Here is a 16,648-nt window from a genome sequence, read left to right as displayed (position 1 = left end):
ACCATTTAAAGTATTTATAATTCGTCTCTCTCAACACTGAAAAGCTCTGACTCACTCTGGCAAACCTCATGTTCACTGTCAATTTACTAGGAAATCTCCAGTACCCCAGATAACCTATTTTCTGACTATGCTGTAATCAGGGCTTCTCGCTCACTGGCTTCCTTTTTTGAGATCTTTCACCTGTGGCCTTCAGCTTTAACTTCACAGAACTCCTGGAGTTTATGGTCACAAGACATATGCAAGCAAGATAAGGAATAGAACAGGAGACTGGGTCAAAATCAGTGCAGGCCCTTCTCCAACCTTTGAGTCGGTGAGCTAACTAAAACATTCATTAAGTGCCTACAGTAGGATGGGCCAGGTGTCAGCAGCCTTCATGATGAATAATGCAGGGGCCCACCAAGAGCACACGCATTAGCAGGAGACCAAGCCTGGATGTGCCTAACTACAGGGCAACTTGGTAAATACCATGCCAGTGTATTGTTACAACAGTAAAAGTCTGGGGGTTTGGCTTAGAGTTTGGGGATATGGTTAATGATCCCTTTTAATTTTCTGTCTTTTTAAATTTTTTTAATGTTTTTTTTCTTTTTTTGAGACAGAATCTCACTCTGTCACCCAGGCTGGAGTGCAGTGTCACAATCTTGGCTCACTGCAACTTCCGCCTCCTGGGTTCAAGCAATTCTCCTGCCTCAGCCTCCTGAGTAGCTAGGATCACAGGTGTGTGCCAATATGCCTGGCTAATTTTTGTATTTTTAGTAGAAATGGAGTTTCGCCATGTTGGCCAGGCTGGTCTCAAACTCCTGGCCTCAGGTGATCTGCCTGCCTCGGCCTCCCAAAGTGCTGGGATTACAGGCACGAGCCCACGGCCTAACATTTCTTTCTTAATAAAAGAAATATTCCAGAACAGAGATATGGCGTATGTTTCACATTTTACATGAACAACTTGATGTATCTCTATTGCATTCCCAACGATGCCACGCACACACACAAGGCTTTCCTTCTGTGGAGTCCGCAAGGGGGGTGTCAAATGTCTTCCCTTACATTCCCTCAATGCTACACTCTGATTTTTTCAAAGTGCATGAGAGGGAAAGATTACGTCAACCTGGTGCTTGTGGGATTGTGAAGAATGTGGCGTCCCATCTGGGCCTCGAGGACAAACTAAGGAAATAAGGAGGTTAAGGGAGGGCAGAAAAGAACATTCCAAATAGAAGATGCTCCAGAAGAAAGCTTCACTCAGATCACACAAGTTGATGGGAAGGAGGTCAAAGGACATGGATAAGCCCTTAGAAAGAAAATCCTATCCCTCCACATGTAAACAACTCTATTTAGAGAGATAACACGGCGTGACCTTTGAGCTGGCGCAAAGCAAGCCTTAAAAAGCACACTCAATTGCCATTCTTCTTTAGAGTACCAGAATTCTGGGAAAACTGCTGGCACCAATCCACAAATACATTTCACACTGATTCAATATTAACAGCCTCTTTCAGTTCTTGTTTTGTCCAAGTAGTTAAAACCACAAATTTGTTAATCACAGCAGAAGTCCTGCGAGGTAGAGCCCCCACATCTCAGACTGAGAAACTGAGACCCAGGAGGGTACTGCTTTCTCTGCATTAAATCCACAGTCAAAATTAGATGTTTGAAAAAAATCTAAACTCACCAAAGGTGAATCCCAGGCCTTAATAGGGATAAAAGATGCCTTTGGCTATTTTGAAGTTCACAGCTATAGAAGGTTTTAGAATACAGTCTTTCAAATGTGGCTACAGAGAGACAATACCTTTTCTAACAATGGAGAACTTTCTGCTGTCTTTCCATAGTGTGGGCAAATCAGGTGATCTTTCTCCTGAATCCTTTATCTAGAAGGGTCAATTTATTGGATACAAAATTGTCAGTCTCTGATATGAAAATGCTTTCAGGCAGAATCATTGTCCAGGCATCACCTAATCTATTGGCTGACAATATAGGATGTGCAATACCTACAAACATAATTTTCTGCAGTGTGGAGAGAGAATTCTGGAATATATGCATATATGTAATCTTATTCTTTAAGACTTTTAAATACATATATGTTTTAAAATATACATAATAGTGATAGAGCACAAGTTTATTATTTACCAATAATTAATGTACATATGTATTATGCATTTTTTTCTTTTTTGCTGCTAGGGATGCAAAATCAATAGAGTTTGGAGACCAGGGATTATTCTATCAAAATAAGTCACAAAGAAACTGATCAGAACTCAACCAGAGGTAAGTAGTAATTTTTTACTCAATAATAGATGAAACCAAAGTTAAAAGTAAAAAATGAACAACAACATTGTCAGTAAATGTGTAGACTCTGGGGGTAAGAATACCTAGTTCAAATCTTGATTTTGCTACTTGCTACTCACAAACCTCAGGTGAGTTCTTATTGAAGCTTGGTTATTTCATCTGTAAAACAGATATCTCCCTCATGTATACATAGGAGGGGCTCCATATATGTAAATCCAGAGGTTGCAAATTAAACTAGGACTGAGAGTAGAATTTTTTTTTAATGGTGGCAGTAGATTTAACTGTGAATGGTAGGATATATATAAAGTAAATTATATCTTCATTTTATAAAGAGAGGAGCTACTACTCAGATCCAAGCAGTTATTGCTGTTTTAGAATGCAAGCCACCCAGGTATTGCCAGATGTTCACACTTTCATAGGAAATTTCCCAAGTTTCAAACATTTGCAACTCATAAAAAGAAAAAAGCACCACTGTCCACATCTTCACTCCCCAACACAATAGAACACAACATGTTCACAGGCCTACCACGCCCTTTAGGCTATCAGTCTGGGATCCACATATTTGTTATCATAAAGGCTGCGATATAAACCCTCCTACTCACCAAGCTTAAACCAAATAGTTGTGATTTATTTTGGGTACAGGGGGAAGGCAGCAAGGTGCAAGATTTTTAGAAGCATTTGAAGTTTCCATAGAGAAAATCTATACCTTACAATTTCTAAAATCAGATTTCAATCTGCTATGAACCACTTCAAAAGTGACTACGTATTTCCAAACAACTGAGTGTATGATATTAACTAGTAGCACTTCCAAAGCAAATGTTTCCCGATCACAAATACAAGAGCATGTCTGCTCCTCTTCCTATTAGATTATTTTGCTTATTCCTATGCATACAGTCTTTTCTCTTTAACCACTAGTAGGATATTATAGCACATTTTACTCTGCAATTTTTCCCCTTGAATTAATTTTGTTTCTTTATTAAATTAAGATATAATTTACATACAGTAAAAAGCATAGATCTTAAGTATACAATTTGATGAGTTTTAACAAATGCATTCGCCTACGTAAACCACACATCTGTCAAGATACAGAAGACTTCCAATACTGCAGAAAGTTCCTCTGTGGCCCTTCCCAGTCAATTCCTGCCCTCACACCACAGCTGTTCCCATTTCTATCACTTTTTGCACATTCCAGAACTTCATATAAATAGAACCATCCAATACTTACCCGTTCACCCCAGCTTCTTTCACTCAGCATGTTTTTGAGATTCATCCATATTCCCCCATTGAGTTTCACCTCTAGAATGTAACTCCATGCAAAAACCATCACTTCTCTCCAATATGTTAGAAATCATCGTCTAGGTGCTATTACCTTGCAGTAAACATCTATTCCATGAGCTTTTGGAAGTGAGAACCAATGCAATTTCCACCTTTGGAATCCCAAAGCATGCCAGTGTTGACACCATGTCATTGACTGGGACGGGCCAAGGCTTGGGGTGCTTCCAGGTGGGCAGTACTAGGGGATGGGCAGACTTCAGGTTGCACCAAATTGAAAGGGGCAGTGCTTGGGTGAGGGAATCCATTGGAAGAGCTGTTTCTACAAATACTGAATAAAAAATTGTGGGGAAGTAGTCAATTATGCATCAGCGTTTGAGAGGAGAAAGAAAGGAAAGAACACTCAGCCTAGGTTGAGGTGGGAGGAGAGATAGGTTTGATGACCAAGGGACAAGTGGAGTGAGACAGGGACATCAGTAGATAAGGAAAACAAGATAGTTCTAAGATCATATCACAAATAGAAAATACCCCCCTGGGACACTCCTTTCTTACAAGGATTCATATTCCCAGCCATACTGAGGATGGGCACTGTTTATAGGAGATGGCCCCGACAGACAAATGGTCAGAAGAAAAAGGACATAGATGCTTGATAGAGGGGAAATTAACCTTTCTTTCTTTTATTTAGTTTTTAAGAGATGGGGACTTGCTATGTTGTCCAGACTGGACTCAAATTCTAGGCTCACGGAATCCCCCCACCTAAGCCTCCTAGGTAGCTAGGACTACAGGTACACACTGCCATGACTAGCTTGAAATCGATCTTCAGTGTAAGGAGAAGCATCAAAAAGAATCCCAAAGATTAGAGACTGACTACAAAAAACTAGAGCCATTTAGGTAAGAAACGCAGGAAAGATAATGAGCTTGGTGGTTAACAATGAGTTAAGTTCAGATGTAATAATAAGCTTAAGAGGTCATCAGAACATCCATGCAGTGGTGTCCAGCAGGCAGCTGAAAATGCTGCTCTAGGTCTCATGGAAAGTCAGAGCAGGAGGGATAGCTTTTGCAGTATCCATCCACCCAGAGGTGAGAGCTGAGCCACAGGCATGGATGAAAGAGAAAAGGAATCAATGAACCGTGAACTTCTTAAAAGCAAAGCTAGTCTCCCTCATTTCTATGTCTGTTTCAGAAGAACTGCTTTCCCAAATACTTATGAACTTTGGTCCTTAAAATGAATCTTTCATTTAGGTTATCTTGGAAAAAATATTCAAACTGCCCATCTAGGCTCAAATTTACTCAAATTGACCCTGTGCACATAAATGCTTGAGTCTCTTAGCTCATTGCATTAACTAAACAATCAAACTCAGCAGTACTTCCTACCATCCTAATTAAAGACATGTACATTTTATTGATTAAAATTTCCAGTGACACCTCATAATGCTATTACTTACCCTGGCAAGGAAAGGGAGAGAAGCAGTTTCAAAACAAAACAAAACAAAACAAACACCACTCACAGAAGGCTTCCAGTCATCCTTGGATACCACAGAGAATCTGAAAATTCAGTAATTAAACTCACCTAAGAGGAAACAGATTTGCAGAAAAGAGATGCAGAAAATATTGGATTCCAGAGACTATCACCCCTTTCATAATCCATTTTATGATTATAAATATGCAATCATTAGTAAAAATATGCACAGAAAAATCTGAAATGTGGCATAGACCATGATCTGCACCAATCAGCATTTATTGATCATTTCTTTGTGCACAGCCCTGAAATAGGTATGAAACAGGAGAACAAAGTGCTTTGCTTTTCATTTTCTGATGGAAACTAATGTACTCTTTAAAGCTTCCAACATAAGAATTTTCAAGACAAAGAAAACAAAAATAGCCTGCCCCAGGATGAAGTGGGTGGTGGATATCTTCAATAGGACAGATGGATCATTTGGAGCTCCGTGTGTGTGTTGTGGCGAGAGGGAAGGGGGGTCTGGGGTTATTTATTTATTTTGGGGGAGGAGAGAATGGCTTGGCACAATTAATTTTTAAACTCACATTGGCATATGGTGCAGCAGGGAAGAAAAGGCAGCCTCAAAATAGAGAACAGAGCAAATGGTAATGCCTAAAAATGTAAAAGGCTAGGAGAAGAGCTTTTTAAGGATAAAAGTCATAAATGGTTTCAAATCACCATGTTAGAGTGTAAGAAAAAGCTCGTACATCCTTGAAGGACCACAGAAGAGACTGCAGAACTCATGAACTGGATGGAAACAATGTAGGCTAAAGAATGCCGGCCAAAGGAAACATCACACAAGGTTCCTTGACCAACCCCCAGTCCTGCTTTCATTCAGATCCTTCCCAAAGTGCTGCTCCAGTTCTACTTCAGGTTTATCCCTCTGAGATGCCTTCTAAATTTGCCCATCTCTGAATTGCTAATTCACCCCTAAAATTTCAAACTTGATTTACAATTCCCTGAAATTATGTCAAAATCAACTCAGTAATTGTTTCTCCCATTTCAATTTTTTTGATATGGAAATAAGATGCATACATTACAGAAAATTTAGAAAACACTGAAATCTATTGAGAAATGGAAATACAATCCCTCTATCCAGAAACCACTATTAATTCTTCAGCCAATTTTCTTTTTTTGTTTTTTGTTTGTTTCAGACAGGGTCTTGCTCCATCACCCAAAAGTGCAGCGACAGATCTTGGCTCACCTCTGCCTCCCAGGCTCAAGCAATCCTCCCACCTCAGCCTCCCAAGTAGCTGAGACTACATGCATGTGCCACCATGCCAGTCTAACTTTTGTGTTTTTTGTAGAGATGGAGTTTCACCATATTACCCAGGCTGGTCTTGAACTCCTGGGCTCAAGCGATCAGAAGTTCAAGTCAATCTCGAAGTGTTGGAATTACAGGCATAAGCCACCACGCCCAACCTTTCCACAGATTTTCTTTCCATTTTTTTCCTATGAATTTTTAATGGATTTCAGATCATATTACATATGCAATTTGTAACTCTGAGTTTTTGAAAGTTCCCCCGTTTATTCAAATCTGTTGTAACATTTTTAATGTTAAATTTTTTATTGAAATACATATCTTACCTACAAATTCACAAATCTCCAGTATATGACTCAGTGAATTTTTACATGTGTGTACAACCATGTAACCACTTCCCAGGCCAGATCAAGATTTAGAGCATACATAACACCCAAGAAGGTTTCCTTAATACCTTTTCTAGTCAATACTGCATCCTGTCCCTCCAGATAGCTACTATTTGGACTTAATCATGAAAGATTAGTTTTGCTAGTTTTGAACTTCATGGATGATTCATGTGAAAGTATGTTCTCTTCCACGTTTAGCTCTTTTTGCTCAACATAATGCCTATGTGATTTGTCCATGCAGTTGTGTGTATCTGTAGTTTATTCTTTTTTATTTCTGGGTAGTATTCCATTGGAAGAATATACCGCAATTCATTTATTCATTTTCTTGTTTGGGGACATCTGGGTTTTTCCAGTTTGGGGCTACTATGGCTAAAGCTACTATGAATATCACTGTATGTGTCCATTGGTGGATGTTCATGCTATAGATATATAGTGTGTATGTGTATGTTTACACACACACACACGGATGTATCATACAGGGGTATATAGATGTATAGAAGATGCACGTTTCACTTCTGTAGGTGCTGCCAAACACTTTTCCAAAATGAGTTGTTCAGTTTATACTCTCACCAGCAATGTAGGAGAATTTCTGTTGTTCCACATCCTTGACAATACTTAGTATTGTCAGTTCTTTTAATTTTACCCATTCTGATAGACATATAAAACTTTGTAAATAAAGTTTTACTGAAATGGTGTCATGGCCAGGCATGGTGACTCACGTCTATAATCCCAGCACTTTGGGAGGCTGAGGTGGGCAGATCACCTGAGGTCAGGAGTTCAACATTAGCCTGACCAACATGGAGGAAAGCCCATCTCTACTAAGATTACAAAGTTAGTTGGGTGTCGTGGCAGGCTCCCGTAATTCCAGCTACTCAGGAGGCTAAGGCAAGAGAATCACCTGAACCTGGGAGGTGGAGGTTGAAGTGAGCTGAGATCACGCCATTGCACTCCAGCCTGGGCAACAAGAGTAAAACTCTGTCTCAAAACAAAAAACAACAACAACAACAAAAAAACACCTTTCCATGAACACCACACTGCCATTCAAATTTTCTTGTAATCATTTTTGATGATAATTAAAGTATCTTCACCACATTAATTTGTATAGCAATGCTAATCCAAAACCCTTACTATGATACGCAGTAACAGGCAGTCCCTTGTTCATGTCTTCAACCTCGTCTCTGAAGCCTTCCACCTCATTCGCTATGCTGCAGCCACAGTGGCCGTCATTCATTCCACATGGCACAGACCTCAGACACACTCTTCCCTCTGCAGGGAGTCTCTATGGCTCCCAACACCACCACACACACTCCTATTTATCCTATTTATTATCCTATATATTTTCTCATGCGATTATAATTATGTGATTGTCTGCATATTGTCTGACTTCGCAAAAGTCTGTAAGGAGCATCACATGAGTAGGGACAATATTGATTATATGACCAACTATTTGGACACAATGATGGGCTTCAATAGGTGTTCAATTACTGATCTGAATCTTTTTTGTTTTCATTAAAGATGAAATCCCTGGAGTGGCTTAAAAAAAAAAAAAGACTATTGAGAAGAAAGGCTTTAAGGGCAAAAATTCAGGCAAATGTAATCAGAGGAAAAAAAGTGGGGGGAAGCAGGTCATCTGGTTAGCAAACTAGAGTTTAAGAGGGACCATCTGGGCCCAGCATGGTGGCTTATGCCTGTAATCCCAGAACTTTGGGAGGCCAAGGCAGGCAGATCACTTGAGGTCAAGAATTCAAGACCAACTGGCCAACATGGTAAAATCCCATCTATACTAAAAACACAAAAATCAGCCAGGCGTGGTGGCACACTCCTGTAGTCCCAGCTACTCAGAAGGCTGAGGCACCAGAATTGCTTGAACCCAGGAGGGGGAGGTTGCAGTGAGCCGAGATCATACCACTACATTCCAGCCTGGACCATAGAGCAAGACTGTGTCACACACACAAAAATAAAATAAATAAAGTAAAAACAAGAGGGAACTTTTGTACACACCTTTGGTCTCAATTCCTAAGAATCAGTTTAGTAGTTACTATTTTAAGTGTACATTGTAACTGTAAAAATGTGTCATATTCTCAGCCACTTGGTGTTGAGGGAATCAGAAGTTAGTGAGAACATAAGTTCTACAATCAGAGTTGAGTTCAAGCTCTGGCTCCACTATTACCAAGAAGTTGGACAAGATACTTTTGTAAGTGCCAGTTTCCTCATCTCCTTCACAGAATTGTTGAGACAATTAAATGAGATTTAAATGAGATAATACGATATGTAAAGACTTAGCTCAGTGCCTGTCACAGAGTAAGGACTGAAAAAATCTAAGCTATCTTAATAATTCTTAACATTACTGTGGAAGTGAAGAAAGGACACTGTTAAACCTTCAAAATCAGAAATTTATAAGAATGCTCTGAGAGTCATGCAGAGACTAGAAAAAAAATTCTTCTTTATAAAGATGGAAAATCTTTAAAAATGGAAGTTTATAGGAGGCTGGATCTCAGGTAGTTTCTGCCCAGAATCCCCGACCTACTCCTTCTCCTTAGAACCTTTCTTGGCTCTCTTGCTATCTGAACACATGGCTCTTTCCACGGCTGTTGTATAATGGTAGAAAGTCCTCTTTATCTGCGTGGTTATAACCAGATGCTCCCTATGTCCCGAAATGGAACATCTTGCCTATCCCTATGTCCCAGATGTTCCCTATTTCCCATTCACTCTATGTAGCCAAGTATCCACAATCACTGAAGAACTGTCGTCATTGGGTAGAAAGCACAATGTTGATGACTTCCAAGCCGAAACCTACATTGCAATAAGATGACAGTATGGACCAGCTGATATGGTTTGGCTGTGTCCCCACCCAAATCTCATCTTGAATTGTAGCTCTCATAAATCCTCACATTTCATCAGAGGGACCTGGTGGGAGGTAAATCGTGGGGTGGGTTTTTCCCATGCTGTTCTTGTGATAGTGAATAAGTCTCACAAGATCCGATGGTTTTACAGAGGGCAATTCCCCTGAACACGCTCTCTTGCCTGCTGCCATGTAAGACGTGGCTTTGCTCCTCCTTCACCTTCTGCCATGATTGTGTGGCCTCTCCAGCCATGTGGAAATGTAAGTCCATTAAACCTCTTTCCTTTATAAATTACTCAGTCTCAGTTATGTCCTTATAGCAGCATGAGAACAGACTAATACACCAGCCACTAGCCTTCATGTATATTTACATATGTAACTTGTGTCATGCTTACAAGGACCTTACGCATTAGCTAAGATGTACTAGTTTCCTGGGGCTGCTATAACAAAGTATCAGAGACTGGGTGGCTTAAACAACAGAAACGGTCTCACAGTTCTGGAGACTAGTAATTCAAAGTCAAACCGTCTGCAGAGTCAATTCCTTCTGAGGGCTGTGAGGGAGAATCTGGTCCATTCCTTCCTGCTAGTCTCTGGTAGGTTCATGTCTTTCTTGGTTTGAAGATGGTTTTCCTTGTGGTGTCTTCACACCATTTTCTACCTCTGCATGTCCATCTCTGCATCCAAATTTCCCTTTTTTATAAGGACAGCTTATGTTAGGTTAGAGCCTACCCTAATGACCTCGTCCTAACTTGATCATCTGTTAAGGTGATCCAAATAAGGTCACAGTCACAGGTACTGACAATTAGGACTTCAACAGCTTTTGTGGGGACACAATTCAATGCATAACCAGAAGAAAGGAAATTACCTGACATCGGAGCAAGATAACTTCTAAAGAAAAGAAGGAAACACAATTTGTATAAAAACAAATGAAAATGTGGCCGGGCATGGTGGCTCACACCTGTAATCCTAGCACTTTGGGAGGCTGAAGCCAGTGGATCACGAAGTCAGGAGATCAAGACCATCCTGGCCAACATGGTGAAACACTGTCTCTACTAAAAATACAAAAATTAGCTAGGTATGGTGGTGCATGCCTCTAATTCTAGCTATTTGGGAGGCTGAGGCAGGAGAATGGCTTAAACCTGGGAGGCGGAGATCACAGTGAACCAAGATAGTGCCACTGAACTCCAGCCTGGGTGACAAAGCAAGACTCCGTCTAAAAAAAAAAAAAAGAAAAGAAAAAAAATGTAAGAGAACAATCAGTAAGCATGAGAATGGATTTATATGATTATGTTTCCTGGGGAAATGGTATTCCCAAGAAACTCATGGGATTTCAGATTATTGAGTTCTCAAAACCCCTCAATAATTCCTTTAAATTTTATTGCCAATCTCAGGCTCAATGACTAGGAATGGAGAATCCTAAGTCCTTTCAAGGCGCAGTTTTATTTTAAACATATGTATGTAAAACCAGTATGGAGTATTTTTTTTTTCTTTTTTTGAGATGGAGACTGTTACTCAGGCTGGAGTACAGTGGTGTTATCTCAGCTCACTGCAACCTCTGCTTCCTGGGTTCAAGCGATTATTCTGCTTCAGCCTCCTGAGTAGCTGGGAGTACAGGTGTGCACCACCATGTCTGGTTAATTTTTGTATTTTTAATACAGATGGGGTTTTGCCATGTTGGCCAGGCTGGTCCCCAGCTCCCGACCTCAAGTAATCTGCCTCCCTCGGCCTCCCAAAGTGCTGAGATTACAGGCATGAGCCACCACACCTGGCCATGTTTATTTACCTGAAGAAAAATCCCTCTTACTTCTGAAAAGCCTGGTTCCCTCCCTCTAGTGGTCCCTCCTGGAATTCTTGGCATGTTATGTCCATTTGTCTGCCACTGCTGCTGGCCCATGAGCTCCACAAAGGGAAGACTCACAGCCACCTTTCTCGTGACTATATCCCCAGGTCCTAGCACAGTGACTAGCACAGGGTAGGAGCTCAGTAAGTCATAGTGAAATGAATGAAATAAAACAATCCCCTTCACGCCCCTTCTTCTGTGTGTATTACGACATTGCCATCAGGGGAAAAAAAAAGAAAAGAAACACCTGAGAAAAGTATAAAGCCTGAGAAAAATTTTAATAGAATTAAGCCTCTTATCCAAGGAGCAGTCTGCCTTCCCATCTTTCCTAAAGCTACACTCCAAACTCTTCTGTATCTGGATTTAATCAGCAGAAATCTGGCTAACTGGCTGGGTATAGTGGCTCATGCCTGTAATCCCAACACTTTGGGAGGCTGAAGCAGGTGGATCACTTGAGGTCAGGAGTTTAAGACCACCTTGGCCATCATGGCGAAACCCTGTCTCTACGAAAAGATATAAAAAATGAGCCAGGTGTGGTGGCGTGCGCCTGTAATTCCACCTACTCGGGAGGCTGAAGCAGGAGAACCACTTGAACCCGGGAGGCGGAGGTTGCAGTGAGCCAAGATTGCGCCACTGCACTCCAGCCTGGGCAACAGAGCCAGACTCTATCTCAAAAAAAAAAAAGAAGAAATTTGTCTAACTACAGGTTTCTGATTACAAGCTGACTGTCATTGAGTAAACCGGTATTAAAGATTTCTACCAAAATACTGTTCATTTTGTAACAGTATTCCAGGCTTTATTTTATTCTATCTTCAAATATGGAGAGGAATCACACAAAAATTGGTGAGTAAAATCTAAGTGAAATACAATTGACAGTAGAAAAATACCCATTCAAATTCTGCACCATTTCCTGATGGTTAAAAATCAATCATTCTTTTTTAATTCCTTCAGTTCCTTTACACAAATCTAGGTCACATCAGTCAAATAAATGTTTTAAAATGGCATAAAATCAAATCACTTTAATTAGGTATTTCTTTCATTTTATTTCTAATCCTTTTTTTCCTCATTCTCCAGCTAAGCAAAAACATGAACATTCTTAGCAAACAGGTTTTCAAACAGGCTTTCGGAGTAGAAATAATTTGTAGCAAGTAAAGTTTTGAAAGAATGATGAGTTTTCATGAATGTTTTCATTCTGACTGAACTAATGACATTAACCTGTTGGTAAATTTATTGAACAATCATACAATTGTTTTCTGACTTCATTTCTAAAGCATGTCTTATTAAGCTAAACTAATCTTTCTTACCTTTGAAACCATGGATTCTTCTTCAAGAAGGCTCCCATAGCTGACTCTTTCTTATTTCTTTCAGTAGTCTAGGGCAATGGTCTGTAAACCAATGCCTGCTGCCTGTGTTTGTAAATAAAGTTTTGTTGAAAGCAGCCATGTTCACTTATTTATGTATTGTCTGTGGCTGCTTTTGTGCTATCATCTCAGACCTGAGTAGTTGCAGCAGAGACCATTTGGCTCACAAAGACTAGAATATTTACTGTTGTGCCTACTACGGAAAACGTATGCTTTAGGCTAATCACACAAAGCGTGCAAATCTTGTATTTCTTAGCTTTTTGCTCTATAGACATCTTATTCATTGATGTCATCTGTGTACCATTTCCTTGAGTTTGGTTAGAAAGTTCCCTAAGGGTTAGATTGTCTTTTTATTTTCTTTTTTAAACCAAGAATAAAGTATTTCAGGTTAACTGAGCATACGAATTTTATTTCACTGAGTCTCAATAAGTGTCCACACCAGAACCACCGCTACTGTGTAGAAACCACGGTGGATTACACCAGTGGCTGAATTTATCACCCCTCCTTCCATCCATGCCCTTTGCCGTGTAACTTTGCAATGCCTTCTCACTTTGAGACTTGGATTGATGATGTGACTCATCTGGCTTATAGAATAAAGAAGTGACAGTGCACCGGTTATGAACCCAGGCCTCAAGAGGTCACGCATGTTTCTACGTGCTCTCTTGCCCTTCCATGCCAGCATGACAAGGCCATGGCTAGGATAGCCTGCTGGTCCCAAGAGGAGGATGGGAGATGCATAGAGCAGAGCTGCCCCTAAACATGAGTGAACTTGCCAAACTGCCCACTGATTCAGCCTACAGCAGCTGATCCCCAGCCAAACTGGAGATTCATGAAAAATGATAAATAGCTGTCACCGTAAGCTTTGGAATTTTGGAATAGTTTATGAAGCCACATTACCTAATTGATATCTTTCCTGAAAACACCCTTAACACTTCTATTTCCTTGGAATCTTAAAGGTAAAAATGAAACAGTTGCAATTTTTTTTGTTGTTTAGTGATATGGCTTTTATGGAACTATATACTCTTAATGGTGATATATAGAAATGACCTTTATTAGCCAAATATCAAAAGAAATCAACTTATCAATAAGAATTTACTGAACACAAATCATGTGCTCATTACTGAGATTTCTGAAAAACATAAAAATCATATTCTTGGATAGGCACAGTGGCTGATGCCTATAATCCCAGCACCTTGGAAGGCTGAGGCAGGAGGATCACTGGGGGCCAGGAGTTTGAGACCTGCCTGGGCAACATAGCAAGATCCCATCCCTAGACAAAAATAAAAATAAAGAAATTAGCTGGGCATGGTGGTGTGTGCTACTTAGGAGGCTGAGGTGGGCATATTGCTTAAGCCCAGGAGTTTGAGGTTGCAGTGAGGCATGATTGTGCCACTGCACTCTAGCCTGGGTGACAAAGTGAGACCCTGTCCATCCAAAAAAAAAAAAAAAAAAAAAGATACTCTCTAATCTCAAGGAACTTACACTTCTGTTGTTGGAGATAAAATAAAATGTGAGATAGAGTGTAAGACAATAATTGTGTGTTAAAATCTATAGGAACTGTGAACTTCTGGCCAAACATGGTGCTTTGAACTCATGTTTATCTCTGTGCCCTACCAAAACTTCAAAGAGAACAAGGGAGGAACAACGAGGGAGGAATGAGAGATGTCTGCACAATTTTGAAAGCGAGAAAGTGGATGGATGGCTCGGTGCTTTCTAGCTTTCAACATTGGGATTACAGATAGCTCACACCTATAATCCCATCACTTTGGGAGGCTAAGGCAGGAGGACTGCTTATGCCCAGGAGTTTGAGACCAGCCTGGGCTATATAGAGAGACCCCATCTCTACAAAAATTAACTGGCTGTGGCTGCACACAAATGTACTCCCAGCTACTAGGGAGGCCGAGGTGGGAGAATCAGATGAGCCTGGGAGGCTGAGGCTGCCGTGAGCTTTGATTGAACCACAGCACTCCACCGTGGGCAACAGAGCAAGACCCTGTCTCAACAACAACAACCACAAAATTGGATGGATGATGTAACCAAGGAAGAAAAAACTGAAACTTAATGTGGAGGGGGAGGTATCACTAGAGGCAAGCCAGGAAAGCTTCAGAAATTGGAGGCACCAGGTCCTGCTGACTGCAGGAAGAAGGATGATACTGTAAACAGCACGAGTTGACAATCTTTATGGCAAAGAGTTAAACCCCGTTTTTCCTTGTCTTCTCTCTGCCAGGAGACTAACCCATGCTGCCACCAGCTGAAGATGACATGACATGCTCCGCCAAGCTGGAAGATCCTAGCCCTGTTCCCTGTGTGAGGAGATGGGGTAAGAGAGAGGAGGCAACCTTTTTCAACTCTTTTAGCTGTTTATCTCGGGACTTACTTCCATCTTTCTAAATAAGATGCTTATATGGCCGTCTTTTGATTTTTTTTTTCCACTGTAGACATTATCTACTGATTTACTTCAAAGGAAGGTTAGCATTTAGCTCTTTTACATTCTTAACGATAGATAACTAAATGCAAATTCTAGCAATGGCACTCTAAAATTTTTAAAAACCACAAGTGCCAGGCATCAGAAGAAATTGCTGATTTTTTTAAATGATTTTGTTTTTTCATTAAATTGATTTTTCCTGAGTGTCTGCTACATGCCAGCTGTTTACCAGAAAGATACTGACACACAATGATGAACAGGAAGGGCAGTTTCTTCCTTCATGGAGCCCACAGTCTTGTGAATAAGGTGGGGAGAGGGCAGTACCAGTGATCATACGCATCTGATTTTAGGTAGCTGTTTATTCCATATCTGTTACTCCTCTACTATTCTAAGGCAGGGGTCAGCAAACTAAGGCCCACAGGCCAATTCTGGCCCACAGACCAATTTTCTATGAACTCTAAATTAAGAATGGGGTTTCTTTGTCTTTGCTTTTGTTTTCATTTTAATTTTAAAAGATTGTTTTGAAAAGAAGAGGTCGGGTGCCGTGGCTCACGCCTGTAATCCCAGCACTTTGGGAGGCTGAGGCAGGTGGATCGCTTCAGTTCAGGAGTTCAAGACCAACCTGAGCAACATGGCGAAACCCCGCCTCCACAAAAAATACAAAAAAGCCAAGCATGGTGGTGTGTGCCTGTAGTCCCAACTACTCAGGAGGCTGAGGTAGGAGGAGCTTGAGCCTAGGAGGTGGAGGTTGCAGTGAGCTGAGATCGTGCCACTGCAGTCCAGCCTGGGTGACAGAGTGAGACCCTGTCTCAAAATAAAAATAAAAAAAAAAAAGAAGGAAGGAAAAAAAGGAGGAAGGGAGGGAGGGAGGGAAAGAAGGAAGGAAGGAGGGAAGGGCAGCAGCAGCAGTGACACCAACCATACGGCTCATCAAACCTAAAATCTTACTATCTAGCTCTTTACAAAAAAAGTGTGCTCCCTGCTATCCTGAGGGCCTGCCAGACCCCTATTGTTTACTATTAGTTTTCTCCCCACCAAACAGGTCAAATTAGAAATATCTTAAAACTTTTAATAAATTGCATGTTTATTCAACCATGAAATATAAAAATGCAAAAGGTCTCACTGGGAAACGCCACATTCTGGAACAGAAACACCCCAGTTTTGGTCATCTTAGGAAGTCAAGCCAGAAAAACTCTACACTCCTTGGTTCTCTCATTCTTTTGTCTTCCATTCGCAGGAGAAGACACTATCTGACTTTTAAGACTAGGAATATGCATTACCTTGATGAAAATAAAATAGATAAATAAAACAGCGAATAGTTGTTATCCCCGAAGTTTGGGCAGCGGTCAAAGGGAGCTTTTGCCTCTCAAGTAGTGTTTGAAATTTTTACAATGAAAGTCTATTCTTGTATGATTTGTGTAATTAAAAATAAGCAAAACACACAGACATAAAACTAAAATAAAATTACCAAGCTAGAATCAAGGCCTTGGATTTATAG

General features: G+C 40.6%; 1 protein-coding gene across 7 annotated transcripts in view; it reads right to left on the bottom strand.

The window, feature by feature from the left end:
• The window catches only part of ABLIM1 (actin binding LIM protein 1), a 341,410-nt gene that overhangs the window by 236,950 nt on the left and 87,812 nt on the right, over positions 1-16,648 (bottom strand). The window lies entirely within an intron of this gene.

This window comes from Aotus nancymaae, unplaced genomic scaffold, assembly GCF_030222135.1.
Source record: "Aotus nancymaae isolate 86718 unplaced genomic scaffold, 86718_ANA_hifiasm-v0.15.2.pri h1tg000010l, whole genome shotgun sequence".
Taxonomy (NCBI): Eukaryota; Metazoa; Chordata; class Mammalia; order Primates; family Aotidae; genus Aotus; species Aotus nancymaae.
Note: the sequence above shows the minus strand (reverse complement) of the source record. Positions and strands in the feature narration are given on the sequence as shown.